We start from the raw sequence: 26,475 nt of genomic DNA on the forward strand, positions 1-26,475 counted from the left end.
CAGCATCAGTATTGTTAGCACTGCTAAAACACAGTGAACAGGTAAACACATTCCAGCAGGACAGCACAAGAGCACCCCAAACAAGCACATCATAAACTAGTTTGACCAAGTTGGTGAATATTTTGTCTGAAATGTCGGGAGTGAAACCACAATGGCCACTGGTGAATGGGAATGTTTTGTCTGAAATATCAGCAGGAAAGTACAAAAAGAAGTTACAAACATGTCCTGAAACATGTAAAATGATACTTGTGAATCCCAGATTATTTGTCTCAGCCTATAAATGTTGGGCTATCTCAATTTAAACCTTTGACCAGCCTAGGGGCAGTAGAAAGTTCCACCACTAACTGACTGGTAGCCATGTTAGTCTGTATCTTCAAAAACAACAAGAAGTTCTGTGGGACCTGAGAGACTAACAGATATTTTGGAGCATAAGCTTTTGTGGGCAAAGACCCATAAACTAATCTCATATCCCCAGAGGTCTTTGCCCACGAAGGCTTATGCTCCAAAATATCTATTAGTCTATAAGGTGCCACAGGACTTCTTGTTGTCACAGGTGACTGTTTCCCTGATGAGGGGGCATATGTTTTTAGTATCCTTGTAGAGTTTGCCAGGTGCTACCACAGTGCATTGTTTAACAATAAACCTGGCAGGGTGCCTTCATCCCTTATCTGATCTTTTGGTCATTTGGGGTGTTCTCAGAGTCTGATGCACTGGGTCCCTGTGCAACACCAAGGCAGCACACACAGCCAGCTGAGCAGCTGTCAACATGTGACATAGCACCTCATAGGTAACAACTGTCAACACTATCTCAAACATGTATATAACCCCATTACTGTAGCATCTGAGCTAGTGACTATCTTTAATATTGTCACTCACAGTACTGGTATACTGTCATCTCTCTCGGGTATATGGAACACAGGAACACAGAGACTGACTTGCAACCAAATCACCTTCTTTATGCCATTCAAGGGTATAGTAAAATCACCAATTGGACAAACCCATACAGAAGCAATAAGGAAAGTTTCCAGAGTTCTTTCAAGTCGAAGTGTGCAAAGAACCACCACCCCACCCAGTCTTAACTAGCAAGGAAATATCATCTCTTTTGTCCATACTGACTGTGCCTTTGTCTGGGTGTAGTGAAGGACAAAACATGCAGTGAACCTTTTAGCCCCCAGTGGACTTACCCTTATAGAAACTAGCTCACATCAAGGAACACAAATTGGTATTAAAATGGTAGGAATCAGAATGGCAGCATTTTACACCCACTTTGCACTAGACAAAGCACAGGACAATAATAAATTGGGCCTTTCATCTTTTGCATGGGTGTAGCAACTGCTACTCTTAGAAACAGGCATAATTCCTCCAGACTTCACCATTCTCACAGCCAAGTGCTAACTCCTTCCCTCTCATCATTCTTTCATTGCCTTTAAGCCATATACAGCCCAAACTTGGAGGAAGTTGCTAAAGAAAACGAAGAAGATTATACAGGGGGGAGGGAGCTACAGAGCTAGTTCAGTGAATCAATGATATTTTCAGACACCAAGCTATTATGGATTACTGCTGGCTGTCATGGTCATCATGTGGAAACTACCAGTTCATTTTACATAAACTGCTAAATTCTGGTACAGTACTATCTCCAGATCTGAAGAAGTGGGTCTGCCCCACAAAAGCTCATCACTGAATAAATTATTTTGCTAGTCTTTAAAGTGCCACATGACTGCTTTTTTGTTTCGTTAGAATACAGACTAACATGCCTACCTCTCTCTCACTGCTAAATAGCTGATCATCAAAATGTTAGATGTCTTTTAAACCATTTTTCCTGAAATGTTATTCAGAGGTTTCCAACATTACATACTTGTGAAAAAAATGATTTTAATAAATATATCAATGATACTTATACTAAGCTTTACAAGTTTAAAAGAATGTACACACTTTAATTAATTCTCACAACACCTCTATCTACATATTGATTATTATTTGTTGTACAGATGTTGAAGGTCAACATTTTCCACACGACGGGGAAAAATCGATTGAAGATGTACAACTCCTGTTATGTGACCTTTAAATCAATTTTTCCTGCCACTCCTGCAGTGGGAGGTCATTGGGAGAAACTCTTCCATTGACTCCCTTACTCCTCTCAACTGCAAGGAGTACCAGGGCCAATGGTGAAGCCCTGATAATTCGATCTAGTGCGGCCCCAACAGGCATGCTAAATTGAAACCTGGAAGATTGACTGCCACCATGTTGATCTTCTGGTAAGTGTAGACGTACCTTTAGGTACCTAAACTAAGGCATCTCAGATCTTGTTTATGCACCTAATTTATAACCTGAGTTTCACTGTGTCTATGCTAACAGCTTCCACTGTCTTCAGGGGAAAACAAGGGATCTCAGCACCTCTGAAAATTAAGACACTTAATTTATCTGCCTACTTTAAAATGTGGTTTCAGTCTGCCCAGGGACACACAACAAGACATCTGCAGAACTGAAGTTAGCATTCAGGATTTCCTCACTTGTAAGCCCTGGCTGCTTCCTTCCAGCAGAACATAGAACCTTTCAGTCATGGCAAACACACCTTCAACATGCATTTAACAACTACTGATCCATTCCATTGCTTTTGTTCTTGCCCAAATTGCTGGAGCAAATTTTTGGATTATGCTGCTCTTTTAGGATCATAATCTAGAAGGTCTTCCTCTCACTCGCTTTCCATTTTCTTTATCTGCAGTCTCGACTCAAATTCAAAGTGCTCTGGGCCAGATTAAATCATGGCATAGATAAGATGTAAGTCTTATTTATCAAATATGATCTAAGCATTGAGGCATTTAAGTCTTACTGAAAATCAATGGGTCTTAGGCTCCCAATAGCAAGAGACAGTTGTAATGCATGGGAGTTGCACAGGAGAGTCACAGACACCCCTCCAGCATTGCCCCCTCGCACTCATTGACAAGACCATGCTGCTTCCAGTGAGTATGAAGGTGGCTTCCTAGCTCGCACTGCTCTTGGGACATGACACACTATTCCGGGGGGAGGGAGGAGGAGGGGAGCAAGGGAGGACTACCCCCGACCTCACGGGAAATTGTGTAGCACTTCTGCAGGAAGAGGCAGGCAGGGGCAGAGCAGGGGAGGGACAGAGCAGCAGCAAGGAGAGAGCAAGGCATGGGTGGGAGGGACATGAGCAGAGCATGGAAGGGGACGGGGTGGGTCAGAGCAGGGAGGGGATATGGAGGGGGCCATAGCTGGTGTCCCCTCTGGAATCCCTACATTAGTCGTCTCTGGCAGGAGAGAGACATACTTTATTTCAGTAGTAGTTAGGTACCTAAATACTTTCAAAAATCTGTCCCTGAATCACTTTTAAAAATGGGACTTTTGTACTTTTGCAAATTTTATCCCTAATCTAGGATTTATACATTTGCATATAACTCAGATTAAGTCACTTCCCATTGGTCAATTTGGTTAAGATTCATTTGTAAAGTGTTTCTATCAAGCCAAGTAAAATATGACTTTATCTTTTTCATTATTACTCTTACTGTCATTTATGTTTTATTCTTCCTCATTATGTGCTCCTTGCTATAAATTAAACCTGCTTGATATTTATGAAAGGAACGTTTTTTAAAATATCCATCAGAAAAAAAAGGAGCCTGCATTTCCACTGCTCACATTGTTCCTGTTCTGTAAATAAGCAGGGAACACTATAGTCTAAATGGCTGTCAATCTTGCCCCTTTCGCAAGCATTGGAAGCACTCAAAATGACGTTAAACTATATTGCCAGGTGTGCATCAATTGGTTTTGGTGCTTTACTTCTGGACTAGGTCTAGAAAAGAAATAATTTATACCACAGCAGCTTCGATCATAGTTTTCTCCTTTAATAATTAATAAAAAAAACCCACACAGATTCTGCATCTAAGGTGTGGGAGTGATTCCTATATTTAGACTCCAATCTGCAGTGTGAGAAGTGAAGATAATAAAAATGATTCTGTAGCACAGCATCACATTACTTGCCATTTGTACACCAACACATTTGATACTTAGCTGTGCTGGTCAGATGATGAAGATGACTTTATAATGTTTTGTACTGTTTTGACTTCGGATGACATTTCATCAGAGTCTGGTATTTTAAATTGTTTTATTTAGTTGTAAACTTATTCTGAATCTTCCTACAAGACACTCATCAGATTTATTATGATTTTTAAATATTTGATAACTACACACCAGATGTTCAGGGGGTCAAACTACAGGTCCCAGTTTGATTTTAATAAACAACATAGCATATGTGAGGCTTCTTCTGTGTGGGAGGCAAATTTCAGGAGCTGGATTTTTTTTTGAGTTAAACTGAGATCACAAATGTATATGTTTATGAAATCAATTAAATATCATATAACTATCAATGGTCCACTCTCACTGTGGGAAGACATATGTAGTGGGGTCCCAGGGATCAGTCCTAGGTCTGTTCATATTAAAAAATTTCATTAACTTCTTGGATAATGAAGTGAAGAATAGGTTTGGATGACCTTGACAAATTTATTTGGAGATAAGGAAATAGGAAGGAAGATCAGTGCGGATGGTATTGAACTAGAAAATGTAGAGAAGTTCACATATCTGGGGAGCAACATAATGTATGATCTAGACTGTAAGAAGGAAATAGCAACTAGAATAGTGAAAGCAAGACTGAGTTTGAAGGTGATGGATAAGATCTGGAAAAGCAAAGCAATTAGCTGAACGAAGCTGGGCGTCTTGAAAACGTGTATTCAGCAGCATGTTGTACGGATGTGAGACATGGGTGATAACAAAAGATCCGAAAAGAAGAATATTGATGTTCAAAAGGAGTTGTTATAGAAAGATTCTGAGAATAGGATGGATGCAGAAGGTCACCAATGAGGAATTATATGGGAAGATACAGCCAAAAGAGAACCTGCTGCAGAAGGTTATAAAACGGAAGCTATGATTATTTGGACATATTTGCAGAATGAACAACGAACAAAAAATCAAGAGCCTAGTATTTGGCATAATGGATGATTCGAATAGGAGAGGCAGACCCCGCAGAGAATGGATAGATGATGCAGTAGATTGGTGCGGAGCTAGTCTACAGAAACTAAGCCACTCTGCACCGTATAGGGAAAGATGGAAGGGAATAGTGAGAGAGGCATCAGACACCAACGGGCACTGAGCCCATGGTTATTGATGATGATGATGATGATTGACAAATTGGAGAATTGGTCTGAAATCAACAAGAAGAAATTCAATAATGACAAGGGCAAAGTACTACATATAGGAAGCAAAAAAAAAAAAAAAGTCAAATGCAAAATGGGGAACCACTGGTAATGTAGCAGAATCTGGGGGTATGCTCAGTCACTATTTGAATAAAAGCCAGTAATGTGATGCAGTTTCTTGAAAAATCAGTTCAGACATTTAACAGATAAAAGGGGAAAAATACATTCAGTGATGCATTGTCTTTTGATCCTTTGAAGAAATAAGAAAACAATAGCAGCTAAGTGTCTGATACACTGCTGCATTTGGCCTGCTTTTACTTCGCAAAATGGGCATATGATTTATATGCAGCATCAGGTAACTGAAGTTCACTTGCTCCCTAGAGGCTTTCCAATAACAAGCATCAAGTCCCTTTAATTATGAGCCTAAAAACTAACACAGATGACTATCTCCAAGCATCTGTTTTTGGTGGTGGAGGTCCAAGTCACTTGTAAAAGGTCTACCAGGCTAAATCTACTACACAGGCTACTGGCAGGAAAAAAATATTTTTGAAGTTGCTTTTTAGTTATAAAATTAGAGTATAGGAGCAGAAAACACAAGAACATCTCCCCCCTGACACCCAACACTGCAAAAAGTCCTTATAATATTATAATTTTCATCCATAGCCTTGTATAACAGGTTGCAGCTTAGACTGAATATACAGTGCAGTAAGGCTCCCTGCCCTAAAAAAGCCACACAACAACAGAAATCAACAAAACATAACCCAAGCCAACCAAAATCTGAAAAACAGATTCTGATGGAAATGAATGTTAGCAGACCCAACCTATATTAGCTTGAATGTATCTAGTGTTAACACCATTAGAGAGATCTTATTTCTTTTTGTCAGCAGGTATTAAATTTGCTCTCCAGTATTATGCAGGATCATCAATGTTTGCTTCAAGATGATAAAAGCTTTTATAAGTGCTGCTATTGGATTTTAAAAATATTGCACCTTAATCTAGCTTGGTGCATTGTGAAGCAGTGACTGCAAAAAAGATGGGTGACTGGCAAAAGCACACTTTTTTTCGGACTGTATGAGATTAAAAAGCAATGTAAAACCTAATTGTTCACTTTCAACATGATTATTGGTGACATATTTGTTTTTAAAAAGATATCAGAGAACTATTAGAAGACAAAATATCAGCACAAAAAGGACACGTCAAATCAGTACCAACCAGTATAAATAAGGACTAGTAGATGATGGAGCCAGATCCTCAGTTGATGTGAATGAGGCCCAGCTTCAACAGAGCTCTGCCAACTTACACCAGAGTAGGCTCTAGTCAATGGGTTTTGTCTGGATTGAAACTTTATAACTCATGTGCCATGTTTTCAGCTGAATACCTTGGATCTTTGAGGATGCCTGATCCTACCATTGTAGTATGATTATTTATGTAAATCATTCTTTTTCTCCATTTGATCTTGGCCATAAACAAGTTTACTCCAGTGGGGGCCAAATGTCAGGAAAACCCCTCCGCAAACACGTCCCTTCTTCCTTGTGGAGTGAGGATTATTGGGATGTTGGGAGAGTGCTCCCGGAGCAGCAGACTTCTGTTGGGAGACCTCTGGGCTCCCAACAGAAGCCTGGAATCTAGACATAGCCTTGCTCTGAAGCTAGCACTATGGTCCAAATGTTACTGCCAATGTTAGAAAAAAATTCTTTATTACAGAAGGCAACGCCTCTTCCACCTATCAATGTCATAGATACAGCCTTCCTATCTGGTTTGTTTTGAATATGAAAAATTCCTGAAATATATTCCCCCCCAGAAAATATTTAGAAAACTAATATTCTGTCCAATTCATAGTTGGAATGAATATGAGGTAAATGCAAATTGATCTCAGGAAGCTGTAGTTATGATTCAAATCACAAAAAGGTCTTGAGAAATTTTTCCCCCACTTCGGACTTTATTGACCTTTCTTACATATGACTTCACTGGGATTTTTTGGTTCTTTTTGTGAACATGTTCAATTCAGAAAAAATGTGACTCCTTTTGAGTCATGTTCAAATTACACAAAGCTCATATGGAATATATCTCACACAGTTTGCCAGGTAAGATGTTCAATGGGGTGCAAAGCAAGTAGTGAATAAAGGAATAGGGTGTTGAACAAACAGGACACAGATGTTCCATCTTAAAAACACTATTTGCAGTCTTGGAAAAATTGGGTATATAAGCTGCCCTCTGGCATCTGACTTGCACAGCCAGCACTTGCTCAGCAGAGCACCATAGCTGCGTCTACACGTGCACGCTACTTTGAAGTAGCGGCACCAACTTCGAAATAGCGCCCGTGTACGTCTACACGCGTCAGGCGCTATTTCGAAGTTAACTTCGACGTTAGGCGGCGAGACGTCGAAGTCGCTAACCTCATAAGGAGATAGGAATAGCGCCCTACTTCGACGTTGAACGTCGAAGTAGGGACCGTGTAGACGATCCGCGTCCCGCAACGTCGAAATTGCCGGGTCCTCCATGGCGGCCATCAGCTGGGGGGTTGAGAGATGCTCTCTCTCCAGCCCCTGCGGGGCTCTATGGTCACCGTGGGCAGCAGCCCTTAGCCCAGGGCTTCTGGCTGCTTCTGCGGCAGCTGGGGATCTATGCTGCAGGCACAGGGTCTGCAACCAGTTGTCAGCTCTGTGTATCTTGTGTTGTTTAGTGCAACTGTGTCTGGGAGGGGCTCTTTAAGGGAGCGGCTTGCTGTTGAGTCCGCCCTGTGACCCTGTCTGCAGCTGTGCCTGGCATCCCTATTTCGATGTGTGCTACTTTGACGTGTAGACGTTCCCTCGCTGCGCCTATTTCGATGTTGGGCTGAGCAACGTCGAAGTTGAACATCGACGTTGCCGGCCCTGGAGGACGTGTAGACGTTATTCATCGAAATAGACTATTTTGATGTCGCAACATCGAAATAAGCTATTTCGATGTTGGCTGCACGTGTAGACGTAGCCCATATGTCTCTTAAACCTTGAGAGTTTTATAGCAGTTATTAGCTACGTCTACACGTGAAGCCTACATCGAAGTAGCTTATTTCGATGTAGCGACATCAAAATAGGCTATTTCGATGAATAACATCTACACGTCCTCCAGGGCTGGCAACGTTGACGTTCAACATCGACGTTGTGCAGCACCACATCGAAATAGGCACTGCGAGGGAACATCTACACGCCAAAGTAGCACACATCGAAATAAGGGTGCCAGGCACAGCTGCAGACAAGGTCACAGGGCGGACTCAACAGCAAGCCGCTCCCTTAAAGGGCCCCTCCCAGACACAGTTGCACAAAACAACACAAGATCCACAGAGCCGAAAACTGGTTGCAGACCCTGTGCATGCAGCATGGATCCCCAGCTGCCGCAGCAGCAGCCAGAAGCCCTGGGCTAAGGGTTGCTGCACATGGTGACCACAGAGCCCTGCAGGGGCTGGAGAGAGCGTCTCTCAACCCCTCAGCTGATGGCCACCATGGCGGACCCCGCTATTTCGATGTTGCGGGATGTGGATCGTCTACATGTGCCCTACTTCGACGTTCAACTTCGAAGTAGGGCGCTATTCCCATCCCCTCATGGGGTTAGCAGCTTCGACGTCTCGCCGCCTAACGTCGATGTTAACATCGAAATAGCGCCCAACACGTGTAGCCGTGACGGGCGCTATTTCGAAGTTAGTGCCGCTACTTCGAAGTAGCGTGCACGTGTAGACACGGCTATTGTTTTACATAGTGCAGGAGTGTTTAAAAATATCTCCAGTGTTTTAGCCATGAGAGAACTTTTCTTCAATATTAAGCAGACTTTGCATATATATGTGAGGCACTGCAAAGAAACAAAACCTTTTATGTTAATATTGAAGCCAATTTATGCTACTATTGAATTATTTCATGGTCATGACTGAGGATTTTGTTCTTAGGCCTGCATTTATTTTTCAGAGTTCTCCTTCAAAACTCTGTTGCCAAAAGGCAGCTATTTATTGTAAGAATTAGTCTGTAGCTCCACTGTTCTCTTCCAAGAGTTATTCTGTTTATGAGTTGAGCATAAAATACTTATATGCTTATGCTGCTGCTGCTGCTGAAGTCAGACATTTATTTTATCTCATAAAATTATGTACCAGCACCAGGAGCAAAGGTGGAGGTGGCAGCTTTGGAGATATCCGAAGCAGTAAGGGTAGGAGGGCCCTACCACATCCAAGGTCCATTATGGCCAATTTCATGGCAATAGGGTTTGAAAATTGGTAAATTTCAGATTCTCAGCTGTTTAAACTTGAAATTTCATGGTACTGTAACAGTGAGGTCCTGACCGAAAAGGAGAGGGGCGAAGAGCGGGGTCGCAAGCTTGCTGTAGGGAGGTTATGGGATTGCCATTCTCACTTCTGTGTTGCCTTCAGAGCTGGACTGCAAAAGCTGCAATTGCAGGAAGTTCCAAGAGGTACAAGAACCTCAGGGTACTGCCTTGTCTTAGATAGGGTTCTGCAGCAGGCACCCAGAGGTGGACTCGCCTGGTCTCTACTCACTCCCGGAAGCTATGTGGGAGATGGACAAGCCCTGTGCCTCCACTGTCCAGTTGAAGCTTGGAAGCCCCAATTGATGGGATGTTCCCAGAAGCAACAGGAAGATATGACCCAACTCCACAAATCTCCTCCAGCTGCAAGAACCTCAGGCTGCTGCGCAGTCCCAGACAGCATCTGGCAGTACAGGGAGGCACCTTGAAGTGGGTCAGTCTGGTCTCTCCTCACTCCCAGGAACTATGCAGAAGAGGGGCAAGTCCAGTCCTTCCACTGCTCAGCTGGAACTAGGAAGTCCTCTTTGATGGAACGCTAATAAGAACAAACATCAGATTTCTTGGGGAAGGGCTTATTTCATGGAACTTGACATACTTTTTGTGGCCGTGAAATTGGTAGTGTCCGAATTATGGGGTTGCATGGAGTTGTATAACTTAAACAACACCGTTTAGCCATTTTACCGCTTGTGATGCCCATTTCCTCTTGCAAATGCAAATACATGGATGGTGTTGGGAGAAAGAATAAGGGAACCAAATTGGCCTTTCATACCCACTCTGAAGGTAAACAATTGATTCCAAGACCAGAAAGAACTATTGCAATTAACTTGTCTTACCTGTATTATACAGGTCATAGAACTACCCCAAGTACTTGCTTCAATTTTAACCCATGTCTAATTCCTTGCAACAACCCAATGAAATTATGATTAGAGAAAAGCAATTCTGAGACTGTACAACAACACTAGCTATGTTCATTTCAGAGTAAAACTGGAGCATCACAGTGCCAAATTGGGACCTAAAACTCCAAAATGAATTTCCAGGTTAGCCTGTACTTTAAACAACTAATTCACAATGTGTTAGTCTTTCATCTGTGTCGTGAAAATCTGATCTGCTCAGAGCATGTGAGATCCAAGTGGGGGCTTTCAGAAGAGATTTGGAAATTGTGTTCCTTCTGAAAATGAGGAAGGGGGGATGCTAACATGATTCCATTAGTTCCATAAGCGAACATAAAAGCTGTTGCCTGCAGTAAAAATATAAATCTCTTCAAGTATCAGCTAAGTAGAAAATGAAACAGTAGCAAAAATACCAGAAAAGAACTCCCTACCAGACATAATTATATACATACCAGAATATCCTCGTAGGCTAATAAAAACACAGCACTCAGAAGGTATATAAGCAGCATCCAAGCTTCACAAAATGATGACGAAAATGTACATGCATATATCTAGCTAGGCCAACCAATGTTGCTATTGTAACTAACAGTTTTTTGCTTTCATTAAACTATGCCATTATCAGCTCTCCTTTGAGACCTGGTCTGCTTGGTAGACAGCTCTTCCCTATTTCTCTTTGGTCTAAGTCAACTGTGATGATCTACCAAGCACTAACATTTTACACTACCCACTTGCAACAGATTGCTGGGATATCATATGGAAGTGAAAACAAGATTTGATCAAACTTTGAACTATTGCTCAACTATAAACTGTCAGCCTTGCAACAAAACTGGGCAAAAGTCCCAAACAGCCCCCACAAAAGGAAGGTATTTTGGAAAAATGGGACATCAGCTTGCCACTGATACACTACCCTGGGCTAAATGGCCTTACATTCAATATTGGAGGCAGGCAGAGATTTGTCCCATACTGCCGTTTCTCCCTGATTAAAGGGATTAACTCAAATACATATTGGAGAGATTACAGCAGAGGATGCTAGGTATAACACTAATACATTTTATGTAATATAGACTGTTACTGTAGTACATGGCATGATCCTTTGAATCTTGCTAAAATTAGTATGTACCCTTTAAACATACTCTGAGACAGGGGTGAGCAAACTTTTTATGTTGGTCCCCACTTTTCGTTCTTACAGTCAGCAGGGTTCCCCAACCTCTCTAATGTAATCCAAACCAACAGAAATGTTGATTATGTTCATATGAAAAAATAAAAAAAACTTTTGGCATGTGTAAGAAGATAAGTGTGCAGAATGTAAAAGCTTTATTCATTAGTAGATAAATGTGAATACACACACATATACACAGTAACCTATTGCAACATTTTTAATGCTGTGCCCAATTTATGAAATTTCATGCCCCTCCAAGAGGGCCTCCCCTCCACTTTGCGCATCCCTGCTATAGTGAATACCCTGAATATTGCACATCCAGAGGATGCAAAAACCTAGACAGGTATCAAAACAAACAGCCACAGTCTATACCCCAGGAACACCAGTCCTGGAACCTTTCCCTGCAACAAAGCCCGCTGCCAGCTTTGTCCACATATCTTCTCTGGAAATACCATCACTGGACCTAACCAGGTTACTCACAGAATCACGGGCACTTTCTCATGTTCCTCTACTAACATCATATATGCCATCATGTGCCAACAATGCCCAGATGCTTTGTATATTGGACAGACTTCTAACTCCCTTAGACAAAGGGTTAATGGGCACAAAACAGACATCAAAACACTCCAGATCCACAAACCAGTTAGTCAACATTTTAATGGAATGGGGCATTCTGTCAATGACCTAAAGGTATGTGCGTCACTGAAAAGGAATTATCGCACCGTTCTGGAAAGAGAAGCAGCCAAGCTGGCTTTTATATTCAAATTCAGCCCATTAACACATGGTTTAAATCGTGATGGGAACTTTCTGAGTCACTATAGGGGCTCGTCTGCATAGTTGGCTCAATCTAATTCTTGACCTTCCCCCCACCCCTCCACTCTCTGATTTGCTCACCTTGATTATCTTTTTCTGATTTGTCCTCCTTGCTTACTGTTGGCTCTCTGTGTCTTAAATATTGAGTCTGTTCTGGTCTGGCTATGGTCTGCAGAAGTGGGTCTGTCCCACAAAAGCTCACCTTATAAACTATTTTGCTAGTCTTTAAAGTGCTACTTGACTGCTTTTTGGTTTGCCAGTGTATAGACTAGCACGGCTTCCTCTCTGTTACTAGACAGGTATGCAATGCACTTGGATATTTTTAATGACCATGACTGTATTTATGTTATGAATGCATCAAAATGTTTACTAATCTGAATCTGGGATTATGTAAAAGCAGAAGAATGAAGACACACTGATAGAATACACAGAATTTCCATCTTGGGATTCTAGTGAGCTACCATTTGAGCTCAATCTCACCATTTATGGGGTTGGATGCCCTTGACAGAAACTCACTTTTGCAGGACAGCCTTTCAAATCAATGATACCTGACTATCCACCATTACTCCAAAAACAGGCACAAAATTTCTAGTAATGTGCATATTATTAAAACAAAAAAAACATAATCAAGGACTAAAAATCATTCAGGGACTATGCCTGCAGCCTCTCATTGATTTCAGTAGGATTTTTGGACATGCCAGGTATGCAGATCAGGTCAAAGTCCAGAAGATATCACACACTAAACAGTAGACATGTACTCTCCCTCTCTGAAGTGCAGGCGAGCAGCCCCAGGTACTGATAAGAGTAAAGGGAACATGCTCATGCTTTAGAGAAAATGGAAGTGCCGACATCTTCCCACGTGTTACATAGGTTTAATTTACACTGTCAAGATTTTGACAAGTATCACAGAACAGGAACAACAACCTTTCCCTGGGGACCAGCACTTCATCCTCTGGAGTGAGTGAGTGCTTTGTTTTCTTTCCATGGCAATATATTATTGCACTGCAATGTTTTAAAAGGAAGATGTGTATTAAAAAGTTAGCAGATAAAAGGGTCCTGTTTCTCCCCATACTTAAACTGGTTTTGTTCTGGCGTAACTGTGTTAACTCTTCCAATTTAACCACCATCAGAGAGGAATCACACAGTTTTAAAGACTGCTATTGATTAATAAATCCTTGAGTTAATTTTTTTTTTACTTGTTTGTTGGGCCCTGGTTTCCATTAACAACCATGACAGCCAAGCGAATCCACACATTGATGGTATGGCTCTCTTTTTTTGACCCTATACTTTCATTTGGGATTCTAGGGGCACAACTTTAATTTTGAGATTTTGTTACGATGTGTTTGCGTGATTTCTCAGTTTCTAAGCTCAACAGGATTTGCACCCCCTATATATAAAATATCAGTTTGAACCTCCAATGCAAGGCCCAGAAGTCAATGGGAGCAAGATCTACAGAATCTAACCCTTTCTGCAGTCTCTATACTCAACTTACCTGGCAGGTGTGCAGGAGAGGCAGGCCAGGGGGGCTCGGGGACTGGGACGGGACGGGTGCAGGGAGCAGCCTGGGCCAGGCCAGGGGGTGCAGAGGGATGCAGGGGCTGCAGAGCGTGACTGGAGGAAGCTGATCGCATGGCTGCAGGCACCCAGCTGTGCAGCCAGAGCCACTTCGCTGTGCATAGCTGGAGGTACTGGCAGCTCTGGTAGAGGAGGTGGCAGCTCCTCTGGGCTGCACCAGTGGTAAGTCCTTAACTTACCTGGAGTGGGTATGGGGAGCAGTGGGCTGGGGGGGAGCCTCGGGGACTGGGCCAGGGTAGGTGTGGGGAGGGGCCTGGGCCGGAGGGTGTGGGGGGAGCTGCAGAGTGTGGCTGTAGGCGCCTGACTGCATGGCTGTGGGCGCCCTGGCACACAGCTGGAGCCTCTTCACCGTGTGCAGCTGGAGGTACTGGCAGCTCCAGTGGAGGAGGTGGGGGCTCCTCTGGGCAGCACCAGCAGTAAGACCTTAACTTACCTGGGGGAGGTTGGGGACCAGACTGGGAGGGTGTTGGGAGCGGTTTGGGCCTGAGGGTGCAGGGGAGGCTGCGGGCTGGGGGGGAGGTCAGCAACAGGGGAGCAGGCCGTGGCGGGGACCACTGAGCCAGCCTGATTCTCCCTGCCATTTGCTATGTGTTATTTCTTCTTGCTCACATGGTCCTCTGCAAGCCCCATGGGCCCCACCTGGGCATTGCAGACCCCCGAGCATGACTGTGGGCAGACAGAATGAGTGGCTTCTGCCCCCTCATTCTTCATGAGATGAGGGTCTGGGATACTTGGGTCCCTGGATTATTTTGGATAATCCAAATGGCGTATGAACCATGATTTGGTTACCGGCATCCAAGGGAGTGTGACTCCTTACATCACCCCAGGGAAGACAACCCTGTCAGAAAATTCCCCACTGCCTTATGGGTAGGTTTGGGAGATTCAAAGGCTATGGGAGTAAACCTAGACAGAAAATCTGGAGCAGAAATCCTAAGGCAGTTAGCAGGGAGGATTCCTCAAATTTGCTTTCCACCATCTCCTTGCAGTCACCTGAGTTCCAAATGTACTGACTTCTGTCTTTCCCTTGGATTCAATTGGGGCAATTAAGAGGGGAATAGTGCTGCTTGGGCAACGCATTTGCTCCATACACTAGCCCAGGCAATACAGCATGTAAGAGGGTGCTGCATGGAGAGGACACTCCATCCTTGCTGAAAGCATGGAAACAACATGGGAAGTGGCAGTTACACGTTATAAGCTATCCTCAGCTGGTGAAGAGGAGGACACCAAGTGTCACTTTCATTGGTGGGAGAAATCAATAAGGTGCTGACCCACCACATCTGCCTTCCTCATTGGGTACATGTGAATAGACCGACAATAGAAAAATAGATGTAAGTGATGTACCTGCCAAAAACCGAAATCATAAATCAACTTGCATCTGGTTCAATAGCTGGAATCTGTGACCATGTGTCTGGGAAGAACCTGCCCATGACCTTACAAACACTGACTCAATACACAAAACAGCAGTCATAGATCAACAGCTACACAAACGGAATGTTGATATAACTCCTCTCCAGGAAACCAGGCTGGCAGATGCTGGGTCAGTGAAAGAAACCAAGTACACTTTCTTCTGGAAGGGCTTGAGTTCAGAGGAACACTACTTCTATGGAGTTGGATTTGCTGTTCAGAACAATCTGCTGAAATCTATCAATATGCCCACAGCTGAACTGGAATGCATTATACCCTTGAAGCTCTACACCAAGTCAGGATATGTCAACATCATCAGTGCTTATGCACCCATGTTGGCGTCATGCACCGGAGACAAGGATCACTTTTATTATAATCTTTAGAAAGTTATCGACTCCTATCCAACTGGTGAACAACTGTACATCCTTGGCAACTTCAGTGCAAGAGTTGGACACGACCATCAGTCCTGGCCCGTCTGCCTCAGCCGTCATGGAATTGGAAAAATGAATGAAAATGGGCAATGGCTTCTCAAATTCAGCTCTCAGAATCAACTCTGCATCACTAATACTTCCTGTAACTTGAAAGAGTACCACAAGGTTTCATGGTGCCACCCCTGATCCAGTCACTGGCACCAACTTGACTTTGTACTGGTAGGAAGGAAACAGCTCAACACTATCAAATTTACACACACGTATCAAAGTACAGATTCTGACACTGATCGCTCCTTGATCATCAGCAGAGTGAAAATCATCCCAAAGAAACTCTGTATGACAAAGGAATGCAATAAGCCAAAAAACAATACCTTCAATACGAGAAATGTGCTGAATGAAATGCTCTGTCTTTGCAGATGATCTCACTTGCAAAATGGAACACAAACCTGACCAACAAACTGCTGATGAAACATGGTGCATGCTGAGAGAAGCAATACACGAATGTGCCAAATCCACCTTTGGAACAAGTAAATTCTCTAACAAAGACTGAATCGACGAAAATGCTGACATTCTCAGGCATCTTCTTGAAGGAAAACACACGGCACATGTGAATAACACAAAGAACCCAGCTCAAAGCACAAGAGATCAAGTTCAACATGCAAGATCTGTTCTTCAGAGAGAATCCAGGCAGTGTGTGAATGAGTATTGGGCTGATCTATGTTCTAATGTTCAAGACACATCTGATTTTTGTGACCTGAAAACCATGTATGATGAACTGAAGAAAGCACTTGGACCAAACATTACCAGTTGCCCCACTGAAGCATTTAAATGGACAGGTGGTCACAGACAAAAAGCTGCAGATGTCCAGATGGGTGAAACACTACTCAAGTCTTTATTCCCACAAGCGTACAATATAACCTGAACTTGACAACCTCATCCCAACTCTTCCAGAAATGTCTGAGCTAGATGCAGAACCTACGGAGAAGGAACTTTCTCAAGCTCATAATGCACTCACCAATAGAAAAGCACCAGAAAATGACAGAATCTCTGCTGAAGTCTTAAAGGCAAGCAATGGTGTGCTCTTCCCCTTCCCTCTACGATTTTCTTCTAAAATGTTGGAGAGCAGATGTCCCACATGACATGAAGGATGCAAACATCATCCCTCTCTATAAATACAAAGATGACAAGGGTGACTGCAACAACTATAGAGGACTCCAGTTACTGAGCATCACAGGCAAAGCATATGCCTGTGTCATTCCCAAATGCCTGCAAAAACTTGCAGATTGAATCTATCCAGAAACACAGTGTGGATTCAGGGCTGCCAGGTCAACAATGCACATGATTTTCTCACTTTGTTAACTACAGGAAAAATGAGAGAACAAGGAAAGCCATTCTTCATAGCATTTGTGGACTTAACAAAGGCGTTTGACACAGTTAGTAGATCAAGACTATCCAGAGTATTAACCAAGATTGGCTGCCCATCAACCCTACTCTAGCCCATAACATCCTTTCACGAAAACATGAAGACAACAGCACAATACTGATGGATCTATATCGGAACCATCTGCAATGAACAGTGGAGTCAAACAAGGGTGTGTCCTTGCCCCTACCCTCTTTGGCATACTCTTCTCAGTTCTACTAAATTGCACATTTAAAAACTCATGCAGCGATGTATTTCTCCATACAAGGTTAGATGTCTCTCTCTACAACCTGGCAAGACTCAAAGCCAAAACTAAGGTCAAGAAAGTCCTCATTAGGGAACTCTTCACAGATGATGCAGCTCCCGTCACTCATAATGAAGACATGCTATAGTCACTGATGGATTCTCTATCCAGAGCCTGTCAGTTTTTTCCTTGACACAAGCATGAAGAAAACTGTTATATTCACTCAAGGTGTGCCTCAGCGCCCCAATGCCATTCCGGATAACAGCCCATTAGATGCAGTTCAACAATTCTGTTACCTTGGATCTACTGTCACCACAAACTTATCCATGGACAAAGAACTGAACATCAGAATCTGGAAGGCAGCTACTACGTTTGGCAGACTTACAAAACAAACATGGTACAATCCTAACCTGACAGTGAAAAGGAAGATGCTAATCTACCAGGCAGCTGTATTGAGTATCCTGCTATATGGTTCTGAGGCATGAACCACCTATTTGAAACGGGAGAAAAAACTTAACAGCTTCCATCTGCACTGCCACTGCAGAATTATGAATATCAACTGGCAAGATAAAGTTTCAAATGCAGATGTCCTGTCAAGATATGGCATACCTAGCCTCTTAGCGATCCTCTACAGCATAAGACTACAATGGGTTCATCATGTGAGAAGAATGGGTGATGAACACCTTCCCAAAGAAATCCTCTTCGGTGAACTGTCATGTGGGTTGAAAACAAGAGGAAGACCAAAGCTAAGATTTAAGGATACATGCAAAAACACCATGAAAAAAATTCATCATCGATCCAAAATCCTGGGAATTTACATCATCAGATCGAAATACCTGATGACAATTGCTATGACAGGACACATCATCCTTCAATAGTATATATGCAAGCCATGCAAAAGAACTTCGTCTTAGAAGGAAAAACTCGCAGACTCAAGAATTCGGAAATAGACTGACATGCGGTTATTGCAATTGACCTTGCAAATCCAATATTGGATGGATAAGCCATGAGAGGAGCTGCAGACTCAAACATTGCCCATAGATCCTCACTGCTGCTGCTACCCACCATCTCTCAAGATGAAAAGGGACCATGGTAATAGGCTGAAAGATTGTCACTGAATCACAGAATACTAAAACTTGAAGGGACCTCAAGAAGTCATCAAGTCCGACCCCCTGCCCTCACAGCAGAACCAGGCTCCATTTATATCATCCCTGTTAGATCTATTTATCCAACTTATTCTTTAATATCTCCAATGATGGAAATTCTACAACCACTCTAGGCAATTTATTCTAGTAGTTAACTACCCTGACAGTTAGAAAACGTTCCTAATGTCCAACCTAAACCTTGCTGCTGCAGTTTAAGCCCGTTGCTTCTTGTCCTCTCATTAGAGAGTAAGTTTTCTCCCTTGTGGCAGATCACAGACTGCAGCTGACAGGTGCCTGAGGGAGGGGAACATTCTGGGCATTGTAGGAACCCCTTTTTGTTCCCCTGATAAGTTCCCAGAGAGCGCAGTCCTGTATGCTGCCTAGGCCGCTGGGGCTCATCAAGGGTCAGCCAGCATCAGGCCGTAATTGAAGCACCTGGGACCAATAAAGGCCTTCAGGATTTCTATAAAAGGCTTTCCCCAGGCAGAAGGAGGAAGAGGGGTGTGGTGCCCAGAGAGAAGGAGGCTGGAGGTGTGTAGAGTGGACCAGACCAGACCAGACCAGACCAGACCAGACCAGACCAGACCTGACCTGACCTGAGCACAGCACAGCACAGCCAGCAGCAGCACAGCCAGAAGCACAGTACAGGGGGAAAAGACCACAAAGGGTAGTGGTAGGTGAAGAGGCCCAGGGAAAGGGAGCTGTCATTGGGCAGGAGCAAAAAGCTCCACTGGCTCCCTCCTCCTGTAGGGTCCCTGAGCCGGAGTCCAGGGCAGTGGGTGGGACCTGACTACCCCCCACATTCTCCCTGGTAGGCCTGGCCAACTGGGTTAGGGCCGGAGCAGCTTAAGGCTGGTAGAGGAGGAACCGCTCCACCCCAAATTGAGACTGGCCTGTGATGAAAATGGCTCGGTAAAGAGAGACCCTTGCCTTCAGGAAATCCCAGGGTAATGAAGGGGGCCTCCCTGAGTCTCTGAGGCTCACAAAGAGCTGCCCAGAAGCACAAGACCCTTTGGGGATGGTCGAGGGGTCTGTCACACCCTCCTCAATGTAACACCCATATAGGTACTTCACAGCTGCTATCATCATCTCATCCTTCTCTTTTGAAAACTAAACAAACCCAATTCTTTTAATCTTCTCTCTTCTGCCATATTTTCTAGACCTTTAACCCTTTTAGTTTCTCTTCCCTGAACCCACTGCACTTTCTCCACATCAGTACTCCAACTAAAGCCTAATCAGCACAGAATTGAGAGGAAGAATGTCTTCCCATGTCTTGCTCACAACACTCCTGTTAATGCATCCCAGAATCTGGTTTGCTTTTTCACAACAGTTTCACAGTGTTGAGTCTTTTGCAACTTGTGGTCCACTATGATCCCTAGATCCCTTTCTCCAACCTACAGAATCACTTCCCATTTTGTACGTGTGAAACTGATTGTTCCTCCCTAGTGAAGTATTTTGTATCGGTCCTTATTGAACTTCATCCTATTTTCCTCAGACCATTTCTCCAGTTTGTCCAGAAAATTTTGAATGCTGGCCCTGTCCTGAAAAGCACTTGCCACCCCTCCCGAATTCATATCATCTGCAAACTTGATAAGCTTACTCTCTATGCCATTATCTAAATCATTGATGAGGGTATTGAACAGAACTGGCCCCAAAACTGACCCCTGTGGAATCCCACTTGTTATTTCCTTCCAGCATGACTGTGAACCTTTAATAACTAGTCTCTATGAATGATTATTCAGTCAGTTATGCACCCAGCTGATAGTAGCCCAATCATGCAATATTGTATCAAATGCTTTGCCAAAGTCTAGGTGTACCACATCCACTCCTTCCCCATTATCCACATGGCTCATTATCCTATCAAAGAAACCTATCAGGCTGACACGATTAGTTCTTGATGAATCCATGCTAACCATTACCTATCACCTTACTGTCTTCCAGATGTTTGCTGATGGATTACATAATGCCCTATTATCTTTCCTGGCACTGAAGTTAAGCTGACTGGTGTGTAATTTCATCACAGTAGCAATTCTTTAATCTGCACTGCAGAAGGAGAGAAACTCTGCAAGTTACTTAATCGTGTTGTCCAGCAGACCCGCAAAGAAATATCCACAAGGGATCAAAGAATACTCCAACAGCAGGTGGCACACCACTAATCTGCCCTAAAAAGTGAAGGGCTCCACCTGGTTTTGTGACCTCTGCAAACTAGTGACAGGGGCTGAACATTGTTCTAGCCCCATTTGCAGGTAATATTGAATACCATGAGAGAGAATTCAGCCACAAGAACTTGTTCCACACTGACCCTCCCTCAGTACTGCCGCACAACCTTAGTGATCTGTTCTGCTTTAAACAACTACCCCAAAATTCATTTTCAGGGTAGCCTTATGAGATTCAAAGTCATCTCTGTCTGCAGATTGGCCTTGTTTGTTTGATATGGGGATAATTCCCCACTCCCAAAATTATTTTCTCTTTTCAGAGAGTGGGACACTCTAATAATTTATGAATACTGTATGTTGCCTGAATGGGGCAGGGTGGATCCCTGGAACAGTCCAGGCAGGAAGGAGGAAATGACTCAGGATGCAGACAGAACTATAAGCTCCAATGACTCTGTCTCCATCCCCCACAAAGCTTGTTTGACCAGGAGGGGCCAGAGCACACAATCGATTGAAGAAGCCTCTTGGATAACAAGGAATTTTTGTAGCATCTAAAATGACATTCATGTGTCAGGTCTGAGGAGGTGGTCTTAGACTGAATCACACAGGGGTGAATGAAGAAGCTAAGCCTGCATAAGTCACCAGTATGGGATACTCATCCGTTAGGTAAGATAGATATGAATACAGATTGTTCAAAAATTGTCTCTTCTCTAATGTTGGGGTCAGCAACCTCTCTGAGGCTGAGTGCCAAAATTTGACCATTGACCTCTATGAATGGTTCAAGTGACAGTGATACTTTTTAAAGTCACTAATAGTCCTACTTACAACAGCTTCATTAATAAATAAATTAAGATGCAGAGCTTCTCTGCTTAGGTAGTGGTTGGTAGCATTAGCTGGTTTTTTGTTAATCCACAGGAGGCATGGCTTTAAGCAAGCTCCTGGTTCCATGGAGGAAAGGGGGCAGGGTTGAGCTCCCACCTCGAGCGCCAATGAAAATCAGCTTGCACGTCACTCTTGGCACCCCTGCTGGGGGCTGCTGCTCTAATTCTTTGTCTCAATTGCAAAAGAGAAATCATTTGTTTTAAGAAGACTGTTGGACATTACTGGTCACAGGCCCTGGAATGGAGAAAATGTGCTTCCAAAACTCAATCAGACTTGTAGCATGATACAAAGGACAGCATTCCCAGGTCCTGGCTTAATTCTGGGAGAAATTCTGGGAGAAATTCAAGGATTCTGACCAGAGACAGCTAAGGGCCACATCTTCTCTCTGAAGTAGGCGCACTCAGAGAGATCAGAACAGGGAACTGCTTTAACCATACAATTAACTACGATAGAGAGTAACACGATAAACTTCTTGAGACAACAGAGAGAAAGCCGTGCTAGTCTATATACTATTAAAACAAAAAAGCAGTAAAGTAGCACTTAAGACTAACAAAATAATTTATTAGGTGAGCTTTCGTGGGACAGACCCACTTCTTCAGACCATGGCCATACCAGAGCAGACTCAATATTTAAGGCACAGAGAACCAAAAATAGTAATCTAGGTTGGCAAATCAGAAAAAAAATTATCAAGGTGAGCAAAACCCTCTGCTCTCTGATTTGCTCACCTTGATAATTTTTTTCTGATTTGTCAACCTTGATTACTATTTTTGGTTCTCTGTGCCTTAAATATTGAGTCTGCTCTGGTATGGCCATGGTCTGAAGAAGTGGGTCTGTCCCACGAAAGCTCACCTAATATATTATTTTGTTAGCTTTTAAAGTGTTACTCTACTGTTTTTTTCTTGAGAAAAGAATATTTTAAATAAAACAAAACGTGAGTAAAATTAAGATGAGAAAAAAAAGTGAAGTATGAATTCAAGAGGACTCTGCACCTAAAAACCATCCAAGCAATTGGAAAAGGACAAAAATCATAGAAATGAGACAAAATAAATTACAATCTGTGGTCCACAGAGCTCTTTAGTTAGTGTGACTCATTTGTTATAAATTGCTTTAATACTCCGAGAAACATTTTTGGTGTGTTCCTGTGTCTAGCACAAAAAACATTATTATTGGAGTTAACTGAATTCCCTACAGCCTAATGGCTGTTCATGGCCTTTAATAAGTTAACGTGAAATTAATTTACACTAATCCGTACAAGACCGGAGAAGCCCAATCTGATTTGACCTCGTGGCATTTACCCATAGAACATCATTTCCCTGTTTTGCATGCACCGAGCATTTGAAATCTAAACCAATTTTAGCTTTTACTGGCAATGAAACTCCTATGATAGCTCCGCATCTTCCTTACTTACTGTGAAGCTTGTTCACTTCCAAATGAATAGGCAATATGCTGGCTCTTGATGTAGAGATTAGAGGGATAACACATGAGGCAGGCATGTCTCCACTGTTTTCTATTTGAACTGCTATATTAGTATAGCTCACTGTAGATCGCTCTCTGGGGTGACTTAGTGATTCTTTTTGAGAGAGGTCACTTTAGTCTTGCAGTGCACATAGTAGCAATTCCCTCTGTTGGAGCATGTGGGGGTGGAGGGAGGCAAGGGCTTCATATGAAGTTCCAAGTGCACACATTTCTGAATCAACTCTGATAGCATCGTCTTAGGAAGGGGTAGATCTTCCCTTCTGTGCTACAGGCAAGGTGACAGCGTAATGATCGTCTTCCAACAATTGAGAGACAGAAGGATAATATGCATAAATTGAAAGCCAGCATCAGAAATATTAGTGTTACAGACCAGGAGGAGGGAAGACATCTGACTTCTATGCCTTTTGTTTTACTAACAATGCTGGTCTTGCAACAGATGGAAAATTTCTGATCCTCTAACAGCAGAAAGCAGTACCAAAAGTAACGTGTCAGCTATAGAATCCCCATGCAAATGTGGCAGTTAAACTTCACAAAGCTCCACTTTTAACTGTCCAGCCCTCTACCTGTAATAAGTTGCCAGTACAAGCAATAAACCCAGTAACACCCAGAAAGGGCAGAAAGCTACAGGCACCATCTATTTCATTTTGACTTTAAATTATTCTGCATTTCTGCATAGCATCCTGCACCAAAGGGCTTATAATCACAATCCTTCTCTCTAAGGGATTGCATCCTTCTATCTTCAGGATGCAGTGCCTGGTGCTGCCTTTGATAATGTTTTTTGAGCAGAGTAGCCCAATAGTGTGGGGTTGCTGTCAAGGTGACAGCAGAACTTCTTCCTCATAATCCAGCCTTGTTAGCTCTCTGACACCTGCTTTACCTCTGAGTGTCTTATAGCTCCCTATTGCTTCAAAGTCCTTCTTTCTCCAACCCTGAATTGGACCCCTGCAGTACCTGATCTGATCCTTCCTGTTTCCCAGCTCCCATGGCTCTTTCATCCCACCCACATACCCTGCAATCAAGACCACGCTCTAGAACATCTCACTAGTGGTTCACCAATCCCATCTTAATACACCTTAGACCACTGTTTCCATGGTCTCCAATGAACTCGGAGCCACAGATCCCACCTCTTGGCTTTAGCTTGCTGTTCATCTCAGCTGCAACAGTTCTGCTTCATCCTGATGCGTTCTGCACACCAGCCCAGGCATAAGGAATAGGTAAATCCTCCATCTCCATCCCCGTCTCAACCATTCACCTCACCTCACCTCACCTCACCAAAAACTGCCCTCACCCCACTGTGCCCAAAAACTCAGGAGTAATTTTAGATCGTTTTATTGAAAAAAAATACGGTTCAGTAGCCTCCTGTAAAACATTAACCCTCCCTTTGCAGAGCACTGGGCAGGTTTCTCTGAAATTCCCAAGTTTCGCCCTAAACTGAGCTGATTTGGTTTCATTCACCCAAGTATTTATCAATCATTGATTGACTGTGATTATTCAAGACATAATTTGCCACCACCATTACTCTGTGTTTTCCTCTTCACAAGGCCATTTACTTCTAATACAGTTGACTGCACAAAGGCATGAGTAAAAACATAGTAGAATTAAAGTGAATGAAGGTTGTTAAAAGTCTCTCTTCTGGATAGAAAGAGCCTGACAGATTGAGTTGACTCAAATGGTTGATTTTTTAGGTAATATTAAATATTTATTTATTAAAGGACAGTAAATAAAGGTAAGGTATACTATTTTACTAATTTAAAGATCTATATAAATCTGGGAACAGCAGATTGTTGAAAGCTTAGGGGATACATTACAGGTGGTTATAATCTAACTGCATCTCAGCTATAAATCTTTTATAAGCTAGCTTTCAAATGAATAAAATAGCACAATTTATATTTTTTAAAAGTTATTCTAATTATAGGCCCAATATAACTTTCATGTATTATTAACTCAGTATGAAATAGGAATGTCTGAACCGATTTTAATGAGCTTTTGCACATTACTAGACATTACCAGTGAAGCAGACTATTTCTGTTTTCAGACACCTAGCTTGTACAGGCTCTAAAAACACTACCCCAACAATAAAGAGCTTGCATGGAAAGGGTGAGATAAATGTCAGTATACTAGAAGCATTCCACATGGTTCTGCTCCTACAATAGTCAACATGGTACTACAAAGAGCACTACTAAAGGGAGATTAGCAGCCTTCGAAATTAAATAGCTCCAAGTGAAGCTTTATCTGTGAACTAGAGAATAGAGGTATATTTTTGCCTGGATGTGTTTTAAAATGCATCCCACTGAATGTTAGTGTATTTTCTGCAGTTTTATTTTCTCATAAATTGGAATACAATTGATTAGAGCAATAGTTAAAAATGGAAGATCTTTTCAAGGCAATAGTATCCAATGTTAAACTGCTCTGCAGACCCATGAGCCTCACTGAGGGGTTGAATACCTGTTCTGTGATTTGTGCCCTACACAGCACAACACTACAACAGTTTGAACCTCTCTAGTCCAGCACCCTCATGATCTGACTGGTGCCAAATGAGAAACTTTGCCAAACCATGGAAGGTCAACATTGTCTCGCAGCACTACCAACACTTCCACTGCTCACTAGGCTCTTAGAAGACTGTTAGGAGTAAATTAGAGCTAAATAACAGCATAGAACTTTGAGAACCCTTTAAATTGCCACCAGAGTCCCACACGGCTCTGAGGGCTACCTGGGGAAGGCTTGCCCTCATCCTACCCCTTCCGCATGAGCCACTGCCCCTCTCACTTGCCCAGGGGCACAGCAAGTCTGTCAGCCCCATTGGTCCTTACTCTCACCCTTTGAGTAAGCCCCAAGGAGAACTCAGCCAGAGGTGTCAGCAGCTGGCTTGCTGTTCACAGCAGAGTCTCTGACTATGACAGAAAGCTGCCACTCATGAGTACATGTTACCGTCTGCTGCCATTTACTGAGCAGAGGGAAGAGCTGTAGTGGCAGCAAGTGGAGTCTTGATGGGAGAAGTTACTAGGTAAAAAGAGGTTCCAACCCAGAGAGGGTAAGCAGGATTTAGAGCAGGCAGAGCCTTGTCCTTTCCCTCCAGAACGGCAGTCTACAGTGACATCACTAGTCAAACGCATATATGAATCACCCTCTGCTTAGATTTTCTTGTGAAGTAGCCAGTTTCTTATAGGTTAACTGGGTGGTAGTGACTGCTGAAGACAATCATTGGAATGTTATTAGCATTATGATTTTTCTCTGCCAAAATAAAGGAATATAGCAACAAATAATTTTAAAAAGAAGTATCATTAAGAAACACAACTACTAAAAGAAGCCATTACAGAAGTGACAGCTGCTAAGAATCCCTTTGACTGTAGTGTCTACCCTTCCCTTGAGAGATTAGTGTCATTGCTGCGGAG

At 42.9% G+C, this 26,475-nt stretch overlaps 1 protein-coding gene across 8 annotated transcripts in view; it reads right to left on the reverse strand.

Moving 5' to 3' along the window:
• The window catches only part of DLG2 (discs large MAGUK scaffold protein 2), a 1,656,639-nt gene that overhangs the window by 128,303 nt on the left and 1,501,861 nt on the right, over positions 1-26,475 (reverse strand). The window lies entirely within an intron of this gene.

This window comes from Carettochelys insculpta, chromosome 1 (assembly GCF_033958435.1).
Source record: "Carettochelys insculpta isolate YL-2023 chromosome 1, ASM3395843v1, whole genome shotgun sequence".
Lineage (NCBI taxonomy): Eukaryota > Metazoa > Chordata > Testudines > Carettochelyidae > Carettochelys > Carettochelys insculpta.